General features: G+C 37.9%; 1 protein-coding gene across 3 annotated transcripts in view; it reads right to left on the reverse strand.

Moving 5' to 3' along the window:
• The window catches only part of IMMP2L (inner mitochondrial membrane peptidase subunit 2), an 886,026-nt gene that overhangs the window by 187,861 nt on the left and 679,681 nt on the right, over positions 1–18,484 (reverse strand). The gene's annotated exons all lie outside the window — the stretch shown is intronic.

The raw sequence follows: 18,484 nt of genomic DNA on the forward strand, positions 1-18,484 counted from the left end.
TGAAAGCTCAATTCCATAAGTGTATGGAATTGAAAGTGTAAGTGTATTTGAAAGCTCAAATACACTTACATGGAATTAGTCATATTAATAATATTAAGCAATAAAAGTGTATATAAAGGATCCAAGCAACTATACTGAAATACTGACATCAATCCTTCCTGATTACAAAAAATTTACAAACTATTTAAAGATATTTGTTTTATCTCAAAGCCAAAAGCAAAAAGAATGATGGTCATGTTTTGGGCTGTCCCACTGATGGATTTATTGTGTATGAGGAAAGGATCTACTGTTAGAGAAAGAGAAGACAAATGAGCTAAAATCAGTTTGGCTAATTTCGTTTCCATCAAGAGGAGATAATCATCTGTATTTCTTAAATTTTTTTTTTCAACGTTTATTTATTTTTGGGACAGAGAGAGACAGAGCATGAACGGGGGAGGGGCAGAGAGAGAGGGAGACACAGAATCAGAAACAGGCTCCAGGCTCCGAGCCATCAGCCCAGAGCCTGGCGCGGGGCTCGAACTCACGGACCGCGAGATCGTGACCTGGCTGAAGTCGGACGCTTAACCGACTGCGCCACCCAGGCGCCCCAATCATCTGTATTTCTACCAGTGAAATGCTTTTTGGTGGTTTTCACTAAGGAGAAAAATCATTTCTAAAAAAATAGGAATGGCTTTACATACCAAAACTTTGGCAAACCTTTAGAGAGGTGATTTTCTCACTCTAAACAGCTTGAATATTGATAATCTGAAAATACAATTCAAAAGTCCTCAAAGGCCTGTGATTTAACCATAGGCCAGAAAGAAAAAAAGCCCCAGAAATATGTTTCTTATTTCTCAACTAATTCTGAAGAGTTTGACCAATTGTAAGCAGGTTTCTAATAAAAAAATTTAATATTATGATCAGAGTTAATGTCATGTAAACCTTTAAGTATTTATTGTAATACCCAAATGCCTAGATCAGATTCAGAGAACATGGGAAACAAAGTTATTAATTCAAATTAACATTATCATACTACAAAAATTTTAAGTTATGTCCACATGACCAGTATGATTTACTTCTAAAATATGTATATTTTATGTGATATATATATATTAACTTAATATTTTAGGGGTGCCTGGGTGGCTCAGTCAGTTAAGCGTCAGACTTTTGATTTTGGCTCAGGTAATGATCTCACAGTTTGTGAGACTAAGCTCCATACTGGGCTCTGTGCTAGCCTACTTGGGATTCTCTCCTCCCTCTCTCTCTGCCCCTTTACTGCTTGCACATGTAGTCTCTCTGTCTCAAATTCATAAGCTTAAAAAAAACTTATATTTTAGAAATTTTTTACATCTCTAGTGTATCGTGTGTTATCTGAAATTGTGTGTATGTGTATAAACAACATATATTACACATACATACATACATATATGCAGATTTTTATACAGCCACAGTCTCTCAGGAAGGACAGGAATTTCTTTAGAGAAATAGATTTTTTAAATGAAATTCAAAAGAAAAACTTTAATTTGGATTCTCAAAATTATTAAATTTCATCCATTATTCCAATGTGTATAAAGACCACTGTATTTTCTGAACATATGAATTTATTTGAAATGTTTTTTTCAGTAAGGATCAACAATTATGTTTTCAAATGTACCTAATTATAATGCAAAATAATGACAAATACTAAATTTTGTCATGAGAATGTGACAATTTTGAACATATTCTTCTTAATTGACTAATATCATAGTTTGTTCTGCATCACTGCTGAAAAAAAATATATAGAGGATAGTAGTAAAAAATCCTGTTTGCTCTCTGTCTTTTGAAACTGTAAAAGGAAAGAAAACAGTCTTTCTTAATGCCTCTCCTTATAAGGATGGCAAAACTACCATTTATCTACTCACTTCAGTGTGTATACACATTTAATCTATTCTTATTCATCTGTATCATAGTTCCTACCTTCCCAGTAGAATGGAAGTTCCTTCAGGGCTGGAATAGTTCTCAGCACTCAACACGATATTTGTTGACCCAACTATTCAAGAGAATATGACTGTCAACCTTCTGGTTTACCAGTTCAAATTATTCTGCAACTTAAACATGGTAGAAAAAATTTCCCTGCTATTCACTGCATAGAAATTGTGATGATGTTTGTTTAAATTGGTGATTTTCTGGAATACAGATGTGTGTGGAAAAAGGCCATTTATCTATGGCGTATTTGCGTATCCAAACCTCTTTACCTGTGGATAATAATTTTTAAAAAATAGAATCTGATTACCTTCCCCATAGAGACTGCTTCACTTCTTTCTTTTATAAGTTCTCTTGGCATGATACGGGTTTTCTTTTGTAGCATTTGTTATAGCTATTATTTTATACACTATTTATTAATGTCTCTTGCTTTCTGTTGGCTATACAATCTATGGAGGCAGATGACATTTCTGTCTTGCCTCCCTCCAAGCTTAACATTATATATATATATATATATATATATACATATGAAATTATATATATATATTTATATTTATTATATATTTTATATTATATATAAATTATTTTTATATTATATATAAATTATATTTACATTTATATATAATATATTGTATTATACACACACACACACACACACACACACAGATCTATTTATAGATCTTGAGATTGCTAAAGGGCTGTGCTAAATACCTATTCCTTAATTTCTTTTGTTACGAATCCTAAATCGGCAGTAGCACTGTTCCAAGTGGTTCCTAAACTATAAGCAACCTTCAAAAACCCAAATTTGCTTAACAAAGTACACAAGCGTTCTGAAAATGTAGGTCCCAGAAACCATGGGTGCAGATACAACTAGAATGGAAAGCAATGGTTTAAAGAGGCCAACTTGTGTTTAATTAGAAACATACAAGAAAAGACACACAATCTACCTGCTATCCTCTTTTGTGATAGAGTTACTTGACAGCTAGGTTGAGTGGGAGGGCCAAAATCCCATCACAGTATCCTAAGGCAAAATGGAAATGTGAGGGATGGGTGACAATCCAGTTGGGTGGAGTCTGATGAATGAGTAGATCTAAACCACAAAAGGAATTTTTCCTTGGCTCATTTTTTTGCTGATGTTTTCATCAGAAAGACTTGGTAGTGTATTCATCCAATTTAAAATAATACATAAGGGGAAGGAGTAGCTTGAAGGACACATGCTTCGGGGTCCAAAACACCCAAGTCTGAATCTTGGCTCCTCAGATTAGCAATAGTATCACCTTGGACAAACTAACCTCTTTGGCATTTAGTTTTCTTACATACAGAACAGAAATAATAATAATTATTCAGTTACAGACCGAAGTTATACATGTTTTAGTTCCTAGTACAATACAGTGCACATATATAATAAGCACTCAATAAATCAGTTATTTGTATGATAACTCAAACAGTGAAGAGTCCTTGATAGATGTGAAATGGTAAAAGATAAACTTCCAGTACAGTGTATTGATGACTTTTGCTACGTTATACCTTACTAAAAACTGCTGGGGGACCATTCCCCATAGGTCTCCTGCAGTATGGTGCATCTACGGACTGTCTTTGTTCCAGGCTATCTTTTAGGGACAATTGTACAGTAAACACCCTTGGAAGATGAAGATACCTCCCCCTCCAGCAAAGGACAGGTTTGTTTATAGCCTTACAAGTCAGAGATGTCTCCTTGAGAAGCCTTGGACTGGCATACCTCCCTCTCTTCATAGAAGATTTAGACTCCCTACACTCAGGATTCCTCACCTGTAACACAACACACTGTACGTGCGTTTGTCACCTGGCCCTCTTTACCTCGCCCTATGGAAACTGGGGCTCAGGAATCAGCACAAATTTTGATCTTCAAGCTACTGGGATTGCTGTGAGTAGTAAACTACCTTCTGATTCTGGGCCAGGAGTCTGTAATCCTCTGCTAACATCCATGATCCTATTGCAGACTAACTTACTGGCTTGCAAGTAGGGTAAAATTTTAGACCTTCCATAGTTCTTGACAAAAATCTCCAACTCTTGAGAGCTTATCATAACATAGGTTTACTTTTCACTTTCCTTACATTTTACTCACTTTATGTATCGGCCAGGGGTCACTACAGGTCATCTTAGCTCTGCTCCCCATATCTTCTTCCGAGGCTAAAAGAACAGCCCCAGTCTGGGACATGTCTACTCTCAGGGCACAGAGAAAAGATCAATGGAGAAGCCACATTATGGCTTTTAAATGTTTACTTAGTCATGGCATCTACCACTTTCTCTTATACTCTGTTGGCCAAAGCAAGTCACTTTACAAGCCTTACATCATTGGGGTGGGCTAGTACACTGTTCCCACAGGAAGGACTAAAGTATTCTCATCCCCTACAGAAAAAAAGCAGTAATGCATAATCCTCTTACAAGGAAAGAAGGTGAACAGTGGAGGCAATAATACATTCTTCCACATGTAACACAGATTCAGAAACTGATAACTACATTAGGACTAGTTATATTAGGATATGGCATAACATAATGAGTTTTATTAGGACACAATGAACAATTTAAAAGATCGTCTCAATGCTTCAAAACTGTTTCTAATTGTTCTGTATTATACTTATGATAGTAAAGACTATACCAAAATTCAATGATTATTTTTCTAAAACTTGACAGGTTAGAAATGGGCTCAATAAGATGGCATATATACACGTGTTCAAATATGCACAAGGACTCACAAACGTAAAATATATATTAAGAGGGATGAAGAGAAATAAGTTTACCATTAACAGAATATATGCATACTGCAAAGTTTTGACGAAACCATCATTTAATAATTGTAGCCAAAGCTCCTAGCAGAATTCTTTAACCACTGTCCTAAGCCTCTCTCATGTTCCCTTTTGAAACTTTCTGTTGTTTGTCTCAAAGCACAAGCAAGGAGCATAAGGTGCATATTATTTATCACTTTTCCTGTGAATCATTTTAGACATAATCATCCTTTGAGCTATCTTTTCATCAAATAATATCTTTGAACTCGTTACCTATGTGAGTAATTATACACACATATTATACTCCTTGATATGAAATAAACATGCTTTACTTTGAAGCCAATAATCCAATTAAATATTATCTACCTACTCTATATGCCTAATTGCAAATCATAATTTTGGGATTCTAAGAACTGTCCATCAACTCCATTCTACCATTTTAACTTTACAGTCTTTTTATGATTAACTATTTTTTTTCTTCAATTTAACGAATCTGTGTACCTTGATGTACTGATTACATTTATTTTTTTAAGTGGCTATGTTTCATTCAAGGGATAGTTTCTAAATTATCTAATTTTTAAAAAAATTTTTTTTCAACGTTTATTTATTTTTGGGACAGAGAGAGACAGAACGAGACAGAGCATGAACGGGGGAGGGGCAGAGAGAGAGGGAGACACAGAATCGGAAACAGGCTCCAGGCTCTGAGCCATCAGCCCAGAGCCTGACTCGGGGCTCGAACTCAACGAACCGCGAGATCGTGACCTGGCTGAAGTTGGACGCTTAACCGACTGCGCCACCCAGGCGCCCCCTAAGTTATCTAAAATTTTAAATATCTAAATATCTATTATCATGGTATTTATCTAACATTATCAATTATTTAACTATTTCATTCACATTTATCATATGTGTTTTTACTTCAGTATTTGAAATCTACACATTAAAAATAAAATTGAGCTATTTCTGTATTACTTATATGAGGTTTTTGAGCGTCAGGAAGTGCATATATCTCTGTGCACACACACACACACACACACACACACACACACACACACACTTCTTCACTCATTGTTGGGACCAATAAGTATTAATTGAAATGAATGAAAAGACAAATTCAAACAAACACTAAATTTTAACCATCCTTTTAAAGAACTAAGACTGAGATTTTTCTGGGGCGCCTGGGAGGCTTAGTCGGTTAAGTGTCCAACTTTGGCTCAGGCATGATCTTACAGCTTGTGAGATGGAACCCTGTGTAGGGCTCTGTTCTGACAGCTCAGAGCCTGGAGCCTGCTTGGATTCCGTGTGTGTGTCTCTCTCTGCCCCTCCCCCGCTCATCCTCTGTCTCTGTCTCTCTGTCTCTCTCTCAAAAATAAACATTAAACACAATTAAAAAAAAAAGACTGAGATTTTCCAGAAATTTTTCTAAAAAGAAATGTAAACACAATTCCTGTCCTTCACATCCTGTCTCAGCTCTTCAGTGCTATCCTTCATTTCATTCTTATCAACTACATTCAATCAACGTTTACTCTGAGTTCTATTTCTTAATTAGGAACAATTGTTTGAAGCTGTAGCTATAGCTGGTGTATTTTTACCTTACAAATGCTATTCTCTCGAACTTCCTGCTGCAAGAATGTTAGTAACAGATGGTGGAGCTTCTTGAGATATAAAATGAGACTTTGCATATCAATGCAAATCTGACAAGTGACTTAATCACAAAAGACACTCTCCTTCAAAAAACAATCAGCCAGGCAGCATTGATGAACCCAAAGAAAAGAGTCGTCTTAGATATAGACTTTTCTGTATTTTTCTCTTTTCATTAATTGAGCAGGTTAAGAGTTGAGACAGCTTTCCATTTATAGTGTTTAACCAGATTTCAGCTCCATTTTTAACAAGGGATGTTAAGAATCCTGCATTTATTTCTCAAATTAATTTTTTTTCAAAGAGTATGTAGGCATCAGTGCACATAAGTATAGATTAAATTAAACAAAGCAGGGGAGCCTGGGTGGTTCAGTTGGTTGAGCCTCTGTTGATTTCAGCTCAGGTTGTAATCCCAGGTTTATGGGATTGAGCCCCATGTTGGGCTGCACCCTGAACTTGCAACCTGCTTAAGATTTTCTCTCTCTCCATCTGTCCCTCTTGCCTGCTGGCACTCTCTTCCTCAAAAAATGTTTTAAAAATAAAAATAGTTTTAAAATTAATAAAAAGCAGAATTACTTCAAAAATCATCTAAGTATGTAAAGATACAGCTAAACATTGAGAGCTGTGGAAGTAAAGGGATAGAGAGAAGGCAAAATATCTCTGAGAAAAATTAATTCAAGGATTTTGTCTAGCAAAGAGATTTCTATGATTTCTAACCTCTGGATAATATTTTAAGAACATAATTGACATGTTTAAAAATTGCTTTTTTTTTTCAAAAGCAAAACCTGATCACAAATCCTTACCATGAGTATCTATTACATTCGTTGTTTGGTTTGAACTTGAAGCTCTTGCTGTTACTCTTTTTTTGGGTAAGTTCACATTGGGGTAAAGAGAAGATGGAAACCATTAATTTCACCAAGAAACCGAAGTCACAGAAATGGAAATGGGGATTGGGGATAAGCACAAGGCAAGGGTCCCATAAGTACCTGGTACTTGGTTGTAAGAGATGGGATCAAGGATTAAAAAAAACACAGAGGTAGCGGTTTGAGAATACTCAGATTACAGGGTGATGGCAGAGAAAAAGGAGATGGAGCCACAGAGCAGAGAGCACAGAGTACATCCTGCTCCTGGCATATTCCAGGTGCTGAGTGCCTGTCAGTTCTCCCTTTGCCACCTAAGCTCTCCCATGAGGTGTCTTCCCCCCATTCCCCATCTTTGAGGCATGTTGGGTCCCCCACTGTGCACCCTCCCTATTCCAATCTCCTATCCCTCAGTGTCTTAACTCTTCTTTCTAAAATAACAATTTGCCAGGGCACCTGCGTGGCTCAGGTCATGATCCCATCATTCCTGGGTTTAAGGTCTACATCTGCCTCTCTATTATCAGTATAGAGTCTGCTTTGGATCTTCTCTTCCCCTTCTCTCTCTGTCCCTCTCCCACATGGCGGGTGTGCATGCACGTGTGCTCTCTCTCTCTCTCTCTCTCTCTCTTTCTCTCTCTCAAATTAATTAATTAATTAATTAATTAATTAACAATTTGCCAATCTGAAAGATTACTCCATGCTGAGAAAAATAATAGCAAAGTTTTAATTTATTATTCTTTGAGGGATATTTACATTTTACCAAGCATTTCCTAGAGACACAAAGCCTGAGACCTAAAGGAATGAATCTCAAATCTTGGGCATTTCACATCTATTGAGCAGTTCTTAGGAGGTTTCAGGGTTCTCTAAATCAAACCATATACATGCAGCTGCCTCTTCTGCCTTGCTCCAGCCGTGGCAGTATTTCACAAGATGTTCAAAGAATCCAAAATGAACAAATAGAACCTCACACTAGTTACCAACTACTAAACCAATGATACATTTTCATACACACACACACACACACACACACACACACACACACAAATTACACTTCTGTGTACCCTACTGAGTAAAAGAAATTTTATTTAGGTAGATCTTTTTATTCACACCTTCCTCAACCAGTAACCTATTCATATGGTAACTAATTGTTACTATGTGAGTGTATTAGTCTACTCAGGATGGCTTCACAAAACAACATAGACTGGGAGGCTTCAACAAAAGAAATTTGTTTTCTCAGTGCTCTGGAGGCTGGAAGTTCGAGACCAGGGTGCCATGGTGGTCAGTCTCTGATGAGAGCTCTCTTCCTGGCTTGCGGATGGCTCCCTTCTTGCTGGGTCCTCACAGGGCAGAGAGAGCTCTAGAGTCTTTTCCTCTTCTTGAAACGGCACTAGTCCTTTCATAAGGGCCCTACTCTCATGATCTCATTTAAACCTACGTACCTACTAAAGGCCCTAACTCCAAAAATAACCACATTGGAGGCTTAGGCTTCATCATATGAATTATGGAAAGACATAATTCAGTCCACAGAGCACTCCCTAAAACAGGTTTACAAATAAAATATATGAGTAATAAAACAATGTATGCGTATGTGGAGGAGATGAGAGAAATGAGAACATAATTTTTACCAGAAAAAAAAACTGACCATTTTTTTCAAAAGAGGTTTCTGGGAGTTTAACTGTCCCTGAGTTTCTTTTCTTTGCCCTCATCTCTAGATTTCACTTTGGATCAAGTTGAATGGTGATGCTATTTATTCCCTTGCATGTGAAAGCAACCACCAATCCAGATTCCTCCAGGCTGTTGATCTAATGCTCTTTATTTTAGTAGGTGAGCCTCAAGCTCTCATATTTCAAAAATAAGCACGAGCACATTTGAGTGCCATTCTCTGAAGCTGGTTGGCTTCTGAAATGCCTGAACTCATTATCCTCCTGTTGAGGTTTGTGAGGCTGACATTTCCCAGCCCCTTGCAAGCACTGCTCCTTTAAGGCACCCTCAAGTCACCCTAGGAATGCCCCACCAGTTGTTAGGGCTCCAGATGCAAATAATCCACACCCAAAACAACAAAAGAGAGCAATTAGTGAAAGGCAGCTGACCCTCAAAGAGACACAAACTGAAAAGTTTCCATCTGAAGTTCTTTTTATTTTGAATACAAAGTTCTTGGGAGTTAAAAAAAAATGTGTAACCAGCTTTAAAATTCAGTGATAGAGACAAGCATGAGGTATTGGATGAGCAAGACTAACTAAATCAAGCCGAGGAAAAGAACACCTGGTGTATATTATTTTGGCTAAAGATTTGTTTGTTTTTCTTATTCCCCCAGCCCTTTTTTTTTTCCTGTTTGAAACAAGAGGCATGAAATTTGTAGATTCAGTAATTACAGCAAAACAGCAGCTACGCTGCATCAAGACAAGTCTCCGAGCCAGTTTGGCCTCAAGAACCAAAATCAATCACCCGAAGTCTATCAGCAGCCTAGAAGGTTATCTAGTTATAATTTTGATCATCAAATGTGGGCCCAGGGGCTAGGGGGTTTCAAATCACAGCACCCAACTATTGCATGCTGAATTCCTACCTGCTCTGGTCAAATCTAGACATTCATTAAACCTCTGAGTGTTAGGCTTTGGTGTGGGCAAAGAGGGCAGACACGAAGATTACTAGGACATTTCTGTCTTCAGAAAATCTCTAAAAGTAGAATAAATGAAGTGGCTCAGGGCAGGCACTGCTCTGTTTACACAGTCAGCCACCATCTTTAAATGAGTGATTGGAACGCACAGAATATCTCACTAAACACTGTATTTGGTGCTTTTTACACATATAATTTTCCTGGAATCAACCAGCCTATCCCCATTACTCTTTCTACAATCTAATCAATGTCTTATTCTGGAAAATAGCCAAGTTGTAACAGTTCTTGAACTGAATGCAAAGAGAAACTCCTGAAAAAGGAACAACACTTCTGGGAGGGGGGAAAAAGATCATGGAAGACTACAATTATTTTAACACTGTCTAGGAAAAGTAAGCTCTGAGTTTTTCTAAGGCAAGAATGTTTCTTTCTAGGGAATTCTATCATTTTTACCAGTTTTACAGTACAGTTTCTTTCTGCAGTTTTTACTTGGTCATACATGGACTGCGTAAACAAATACCAAATAGTAGAAATTCTGCTCCTAGAATTCAGGAAAATTATGTTTAGTAGAAGTAATTATACGCGAGGCCATTAAAATTTCTAATAAGAGAAAATACATATTTAATTAAAATACCCTCCCATTTGTCCCTTCTAATTTCCTAATTTAAAGTCTGATTCTACAAATTCAAATAATTTATAAATGATCTGAAACTAATTACATTTTACAAAACTCAACCAAAAAAAAAGAGAAAAGGCAGAGTCCACTTACATGTAATAACAATGAGAACGTCTAATCTTTAGAATGAGATGTGTCTGTTGTTCCACCATATACCTACATAAGCAACAATTACACACACACACACACACACACACACGCACGCACGCGCGCGCGCGCGCGAGCCTTCCCAATAGTCCTGAACTCTGTTTAAATGCTATGTGAGAACAGATAACACAATGGGCTTCTATAAGCCAGTGTTTATCAAGGCATGGCCTGAACTTGCATTAGAATGGCATGAGTTTGACTTGGAAAATACTTGATAAAATGCAGCTTCCCAAAACCCACACAAGTCCTACTAAACCAGGATCTTAAGGAAGCCAGAAAATCTGTTAAAGCAAGCACTCCCAGGTGTTTTCGATGCACCCTAAACTTTGGAAAATGGCACTATAAGATTTTAGTGTGGATCACAGGATTCTGTTGAGAGCTTCAGAATGCAATCAGGAGCTTTGGCTCTGTCCTCTTTACCTTCCTAGGAGATTTTGCTAACTCCCAGATTTCAAGTCACCCTGTGCCTTCTTAGCCACTCAGTGATACACTGGTAGCACCAATATCTTATAGTCCTACTACTGATTCTCTAGACGGGGAAGTTAGTGGGAGGTAGTGATTCCTACCACACCCATTTCTACTCTGCCCTTCTTCCAGGTTTCAGTCAACCTTGTTCTACTGACCTATTACAAAAGCCCTGTGTGCCACTTGAAAGAAATCCTTTCCTTGCCCTGTTTTTCCTTGTCCTGTCTGCTTGTGATTGAATCGTTACTATCTGTTTTGTTTTTCCTCTGATCAGCTCTTCTATTGTTAATTTAGAGCATGAGTGTTCTTGACAAATACTTAATTTAGCTTTATTTTTTTCTCCACTCTCTTTTCTTTTTTTTTTCCAATTTTTCAAGCTTTATTGAGTTACAATTGACAAATACAATTGTCAGACAATTAAAGTATACATTGTGATGATTTCATATACATATGCACTATGAAAGTAGTCCTCCCATCTAGTTAGTTAACACATCCATCACCTTACATATTATTTTTATATATAAATTTTATGTATAAATTTATATATTTTATATATAAATTCAAGTATAGTCACCTTGTTTTACACTAGATCCTCAGGACTTAATCATCTTGTAGGTTATAGTTTGTGCCCTTTACCTTTTTTTTTTTAATTTTTATTTATTTTGAGGGAGAGAGAGAGAGTTGGGGAGGGACAAAGAGAGAGGGAGAAAGAGAATCCTAAGCAGGCTCTGTGCTGTCAGCACAGAGTCCCATGCAGGGCTCAATCTCACAAACTTTGAGGTCATGAGCCGAGCTGTAATCAACAGTTGGATGCTTAATGGACCCAGCCACCCAGCTGCCCCTGTACCCTTTATCTTTTACCAACATCTCCCTATTTCCCGAAACCCCATTTCCTGGCAACCACTTTTCTACTCTCTGTTTCTGTGAAGTTTGACTTTTTAGATTTAACATATAAGTGATATCATGCAGTATTTGTCTTTCTCTGTATGGCTTGTTTCACTTAGCATAATGCCCTCAACTTCCATCCGTATTGTCCTAAATAGCAGTATTACCTTCTTTTTCATGGCTGAATTATATTCCACTATGTGTACACATACACATACACGCACATGCATACACACATTAGAGCTAAGCTCATTTATAGAACAAAAATTCACTTATCCATCTAAAAAATATGTATAAAGTGACTATTATAGACCAGGCACTGTTCTATAGTAATGAGCCCAAAAGACAATGTCTTTGATCTCATGAAGTTGAATTTCGACTGGAGGAGCTAAAATTAAAAAAAAAAAAAGTAAATAAATAAAATGTAAGATAGTGATAAGAATTATGAAGAAAATAACACAGTAGTGATAGTGATGGCAGAGGGTTGTGTGTATATGTGTGTTCCATTTTAGACTGGGTACACAGACAAATCTTCTCTGAAATAGGGAAAGTAAGGGGCCAGCTATACAAAAAACCTAAGGGAAGAGAATTCAAGAAATAGGAGTTATTTAGTGCAAAAGACCTTGGCATGCCCAAGGAACCAAAAAAAGACCAGAGTGGTTCAAGAATAGAGAGATATGCAGGGGCCACATAGTGTGAGGCCCCTGAAGGCCACGGTCAAATGAGTCAGAGAAAACTTTGTAGGGAGGTTTTTCATTCCAATAGCAACAGAAAGCCACGGAAGTGTTTCATGTAGGAGAGGGACCTGTTTGAGGGTCCGATGACCCCAACTACAATCTAGACATTGGAGTTGAGAAAATTAAGAAGGAAAGTGTTGTAGGCTGTTGGGGAAGCTATTACAGAGAGATATGCCATATGACTTGAATTAGAGAAGCAGAAATGCAGATGAGTTGGAATTATCTGATGGTGGAAGAGCTAATAGGCCTTGATGGTGGGCTGAAGTTGGGAGTGCTGCAAAGTAAGACATCAAAGATGCCTCCCAACTGCCTGGCTTGTATAACTGGGTCGATGGTGATGCCAATCTACTTAAGTGGGGCAAGTCTGAGGAAATAAGATGACAGCGGGAAGAAAGGGAACAGGGCGTTTCATTTTAGACATGTTAATGAGATGCTTTAAAAAATTTTGTTTTAGGGGCGCCTGGGTGGCGCAGTCGGTTAAACGTCCGACTTCAGCCAGGTCACGATCTCGCGGTCTGTGAGTTCGAGCCCCGTGTCAGGCTCTAGACTGATGGCTCAGAGCCTGGAGCCTGTTTCCGATTCTGTGTCTCCCTCTCTCTCTGCCCCTCCCCCGTTCATGCTCTGTCTCTCTCTGTCCCAAAAATAAACAAAAACTTTGAAAAAAATTTTTGTTTTAATGTTTATTTTTGACAGAGAGAGAGAGAGAGAGAGAGAGAGAGAGAGCATGAGCGGGGGAGGGGCAGAGAGAGAGGGAAACACAATCCGAAGCAGGCTCCAGGCTCTGAGCTGTCAGCACAAAGCCTGATGCGAGGCTTGAACTCACAGACCGTGAGATCATGACCTGAGCCGAAGTCGGTCGCTCAACTGACTGAGCCACCCAGGCGCCCCTTAATGAGATGCTTTTGAACATCCCAGTGTGATAGGACCTAAAGATATAAATCTGAGCAACCATGCATAAAAACATCATTTAAAATGACATGGGATAGGAAAGCCTGGGTGATTCAGTCAGTTAAGCATCTGACTACAGCTCAGGTCATGATCTCACAGTCGGTGAGTTCAAGCCCCACATCAGGCTCTGTGCTGACAGCTCAGAGTCTTGAGCCTGCTTTGGATTCTTTGTCTCCTTCTCTCTCTGTCCCTCCCCGGCTCACACTCTGTCTCTCTCTCAAAAATAAATAAACATTTAAAAAAGTTAAAGACATGGAATCAATTTTCTTAGCCAGAGAGCTTTAAATAGAGATGGAATTTCAGGACAGAGCTCAGAGGCATGCCAAATTTAGAGGCCTGGCAGAGAAGGATAGAAATGCAAAAAAGGCCTAGAAACAATGGCTGGTTTTACAGGTTCAAGGAAGCTAAGGACAGAAAAATTCTCAAAATGGCTTAAAAAGGAAGTGGTCAACCATATCGGATACTGCTGAAAGCCTGAATAAGATGAGTATGTGGAAACCATCACTGGTTTTGGCAACATGAAGGTAACCCTGACAAACCCTGAGCCAAGTGGAAGAATTATCTTTTCAAAGACTGGCATCTAGCTGAGTTGCAAAAGAAAATTATGGAAGAAAGGTAGAATGGTGAAAAGGAAAAAGGAGAGCATATGAAAAACATCTTACCACAGCTTCAGAACTTTAGTAGCTTTTAATCTTAGATAAATTACGGTGAGCCATACATTGCACACAAGAATGACTTACGATAGAATTAAGAAAAAAATACTGTCTGGAACACACACAAAATCAATCTAAATTTGGATCTCAGAATTTATCAGCACAGGATAACCATATTATTGCTCCTAATTCAGGAGACATAAGGAGATTTTTTAAAAAGACCTATAATTATTTAATAAAAAATAGCCAAACAAAATCTACTAATTCATCTCTCCTCTGCAAGTACTCCTGGGAGTACTAACCACTCCTCCCTCTCTCCAGAGGGGAAACTGCCAAAAACCAGATGATTAATACCAATCTCCCATGTGTTAAACAGCCCAAATCACCCTTTGTCATTTAAATTGCACTGAATTTGAATTTGCATAGGTTGCAAGTAGAGAACAGAATCTTGAAGCCACATAAAATAATCACACTTAGTCTTAAAACAGAATACATTAATCTTTTCTGGCACTGCTCCCCCACTGTAACCACAGAACTCAATGCTATTCTTCGGGTGAGTCATACTGTAAAATTTCTAGTTGACTTACCCACAGAGATAGCACCACATGAAACAGAGCCCACGTAAACTTTAGAGAAAAGTGAGACTTCATTCCTTCAACATTCTGCTTGGCTCTGACTTCAGATATATCATACCAAGACCAAAGCTGACTTCCAGAACTCAGAAAGCTCAGCAAGTTGCAAGGGTGAACCAGGGCTCTTTGAGACACAAATAATCATTAAATGGATTCTCCAAATTACTTCTCAAGATCAGCATTTCTCAGAGTGGTTCTTTTGCCACACCTACCTGATCACTGGTGCTAAGAAAGAAAGAAACGATGAAAGAAAGAAAGAAAGAAAGAAAGAAAGAAAGAAAGAAAGAAAGAAAGAAAGAAAGAAAGAAAGAAAGAAAAGAAACCCCCAAAGTCCCATTTCACCAAAATCATCAAGTGGCAGGCCTAGCCATCTGCATTTTTAATAAGTTACCCAAGTTGTTTTCTAAGTACACCGAAGTTTGATCTGTTTACTGTGGAATATACTGCAGGATTCTATAGGTTGAGGATTTTTTACCTTGTGTTTCTTCATTCTCCAACTCATTCTACACAACACTGTCAGATGTTGCTCCTAACTTGCTGCTCTAATCATTCCTCTACCATGCTCAAATGCCTTCTGGGTGCTTCATGGCCCAAAGGATAATGTCCAGACTTCTTTGGGTGACAATGAAGGCCCTTAGTCATGGCTTCAGACTTTGCCCTTTCCACAGCTTAAATTACCCACTACAAATGGTAAGATTGCTTAAATACCCACTACATGTCCTAATGTTGCAGGATTCTTTACCTCAATGTCCACGGTTCATTGTATTGCTGCTTTGAAGAGTGAAGAGGTGGACAACACAGAATAAAATGAGAAGCAGGCAAAAGTTTCTTAGAGTATAAGATCAGAAAATAAGAATAGTATGGAAGCTCTCTTTACAGAAAGGGGGCCTTTGGAAGTGAATGCCCTCAACTAGAGGCAAGGAATTTTGTTCGAGAGCGTTTGGGTCTGCCCCTTTCCTTCCCTCTTGTTCCTTCTCAGGTTCTACCCTTATTGGCTAGGTAACTCTAAATGCTTAGTCATTCCTTTTTGATTGGCTCATTTCCATAGTATTCATTGTTCCATGCAGGTCTTATGTTTTATGGTCCACTTATTTTTACTCAGGTCTTTTGTCTGTCAAATTCCTGAGGGAAACCTGAGGGGGAGTAGGTGGTGTCTGTTATATTCTTCAGAGGAACTATACGCCTGAGGGAGTTTGTTCGGGATCAGAGGTTCCCAGAAGATATGTTTTAAAATACAGTATGTGTTTCTCCCCACCCAGGAACCTTCAAGCCCTAGCCTCTCCCTTTCTGCCTATTGAATCCAGTCTTTCTCTATCATACTAAGCACACCACCTCCCTGCTTCTGCTAATTTGCTTTCTACCTCTGGAAAGTGACTTTCTACTTGTCCACAGGCCCAAATCCTATCTTTTCTTCAAAGTTGAACTCATGGAAGCCTTTCCAATTATTTCCTGCTGGAAATAACCACTTCTGTGAACTTCAGAGTATTTTATGTCTGTCTCTGTTACGACATTTATGCTTTCTAGTTTCTATTATATGATAGTGTGGTCTATTCTTTGGTCTGCCCAGCGCCATGCAGAAGCTGGGAACAATAATTCCTCTATTTCAGTAAGAGCAAAATAGGTTTTCAGGGAACTGCCATATTTTTATATACCCATAACCCCTAGCCACACTAGTTGGTCTAGAGGTAGATATCTGATTCAAATTAGTTACCTTAGTGCTCCTGGCCTTGACAATAATTGTTCTAAGATGCACACCTAACTCAAGCTAGGCCAATCACAGTCTTTTTTCATCTAGATCTTGGTCAACTGGTCACAGTTAATTGGTTCCGGATTGGCATGTAACCCATAATGGCCCTACAGATTGAGAGCCAGAGATCAGATTATCCCCTCTCCTCTGGTTCAAACTGGGAAGCTGTCCAGAGCCATGGCCATGGGATTAGGCTTTTCCACAGCTTCAGAAGGCCTTTAGGTGGTAGAGAGAAGCATTTGGTCAGGGTGAGGCTTTAGCGCTCATGGATCAAAACACTCTTAAAGCCCTATTCACCATTGCCTTCAGAGACAAGCGAGGGGACTTTGTGGTACTTTGAGGGAGTGTCACTGCATAAATAATTCCTTGTGCCCACTAGCTATCTTCTGTTTTATTTATTTATTTTTATTTTTATTTTTTGATTTTATGGTGATGCTTAGTGGAGGAGAAAGGTTCATGCTACATTTGTAAAAAGTAAAAAGTAACTTGCTCTGTGAAGGTATTAGATTTCTTCGAGGGAAGGAAAGAGGAACAGAATTTTCACAGCAGAAGAGATCAGCCTCCTAGGGTAGAAGGAGGCCCTATATTATATTGTGGAGTAAGAGAAATCAAGGGCTGGGAACATGGAATGTATGATGAGCTATGAAGACATAATTTACTCTACGCCCAGTTTACTTACAATTAAGCACGAAGAAAAAAATACAGAGCATATTTTTCATGTATTTGAAAATGATTCTGCTTTGCATGATTCATGATGCTTTTGGCTGATTTATTTTTAAACTGGACTGAGGTTATAGAAAAGCACATTTGAACAGACACATTCATCAAAGGATCATGGTAATAGTCCCTATGGCCATATTGGACACTTTTAGGGATTAAAAACAAAGAGTATAGAAAATAATTTTATAAAGAGGGCTATATTACTAAATCTAAATGATAATAATATATCAATTCAGGGTAATGTCCTCATACACAGGCCTATCCCCTATTTAAACCCCTTCCATAAAAGGATATCTTATTCACAATCTTTCTTAAAACTAAATACCAAATTTCCTTTGGTGCAATTAAAAAAACAAAACAAAACAAAAGACCACAGATAATAAACTCCAAAAGAATGAGGAGTGAGACAGGGTTAATGATAGAGTGTAGAGGCCAATAATAAAATTTCACATTAACATAATATTGTTATATGAAATATATAAGGCTATCGAGAAAATTTCCTGCAATCAAATAGTAGGTTCATCTAAGGGGAAAAATATTGCAGCTAAAGCATGGGGATTTTTTTTTCAAATTCAAATACAGAGAAGTATTATGTGAGTATAAAAAATCAAACAAGAACTTGCTCTTGAAAATTTATTTAAAGCTCTTATAAAGTATACTTGTGTGACTCAACAGTGTCATACTATCTGAAAAGATATTGCAGTTTAACCAGCAATGTCCATCTGGGCAAAAAAGGTTATTTAAATACCATGCACTTTGATGAATGACCTTTTAAATGGTCTTGCCCATTTTGTACTATTAGTTTGCAGTCAGTTCAGCGTAATATATTAAATATGGAAGTAGCAGCCCAGTGAAACCAGGCCTTTAGAAGCAAAGAATTAATTCATTTAATGGCATTACCATTCCCAAATCAGTACTTAATTTTTCTTTGTTTGGAAGACTGAGCAAATACCTGTTTTTTATTTTGGGGGTGTTTTTGGTTTGTTTTCAATGTCAGAAGAAGCACACAATTAAGTCTGTTTTAAAAGCCTCTGAATAAACCATTTTAAGATTAGAATTTTT

This window comes from Prionailurus bengalensis, chromosome A2 (assembly GCF_016509475.1).
Source record: "Prionailurus bengalensis isolate Pbe53 chromosome A2, Fcat_Pben_1.1_paternal_pri, whole genome shotgun sequence".
Lineage (NCBI taxonomy): Eukaryota > Metazoa > Chordata > Mammalia > Carnivora > Felidae > Prionailurus > Prionailurus bengalensis.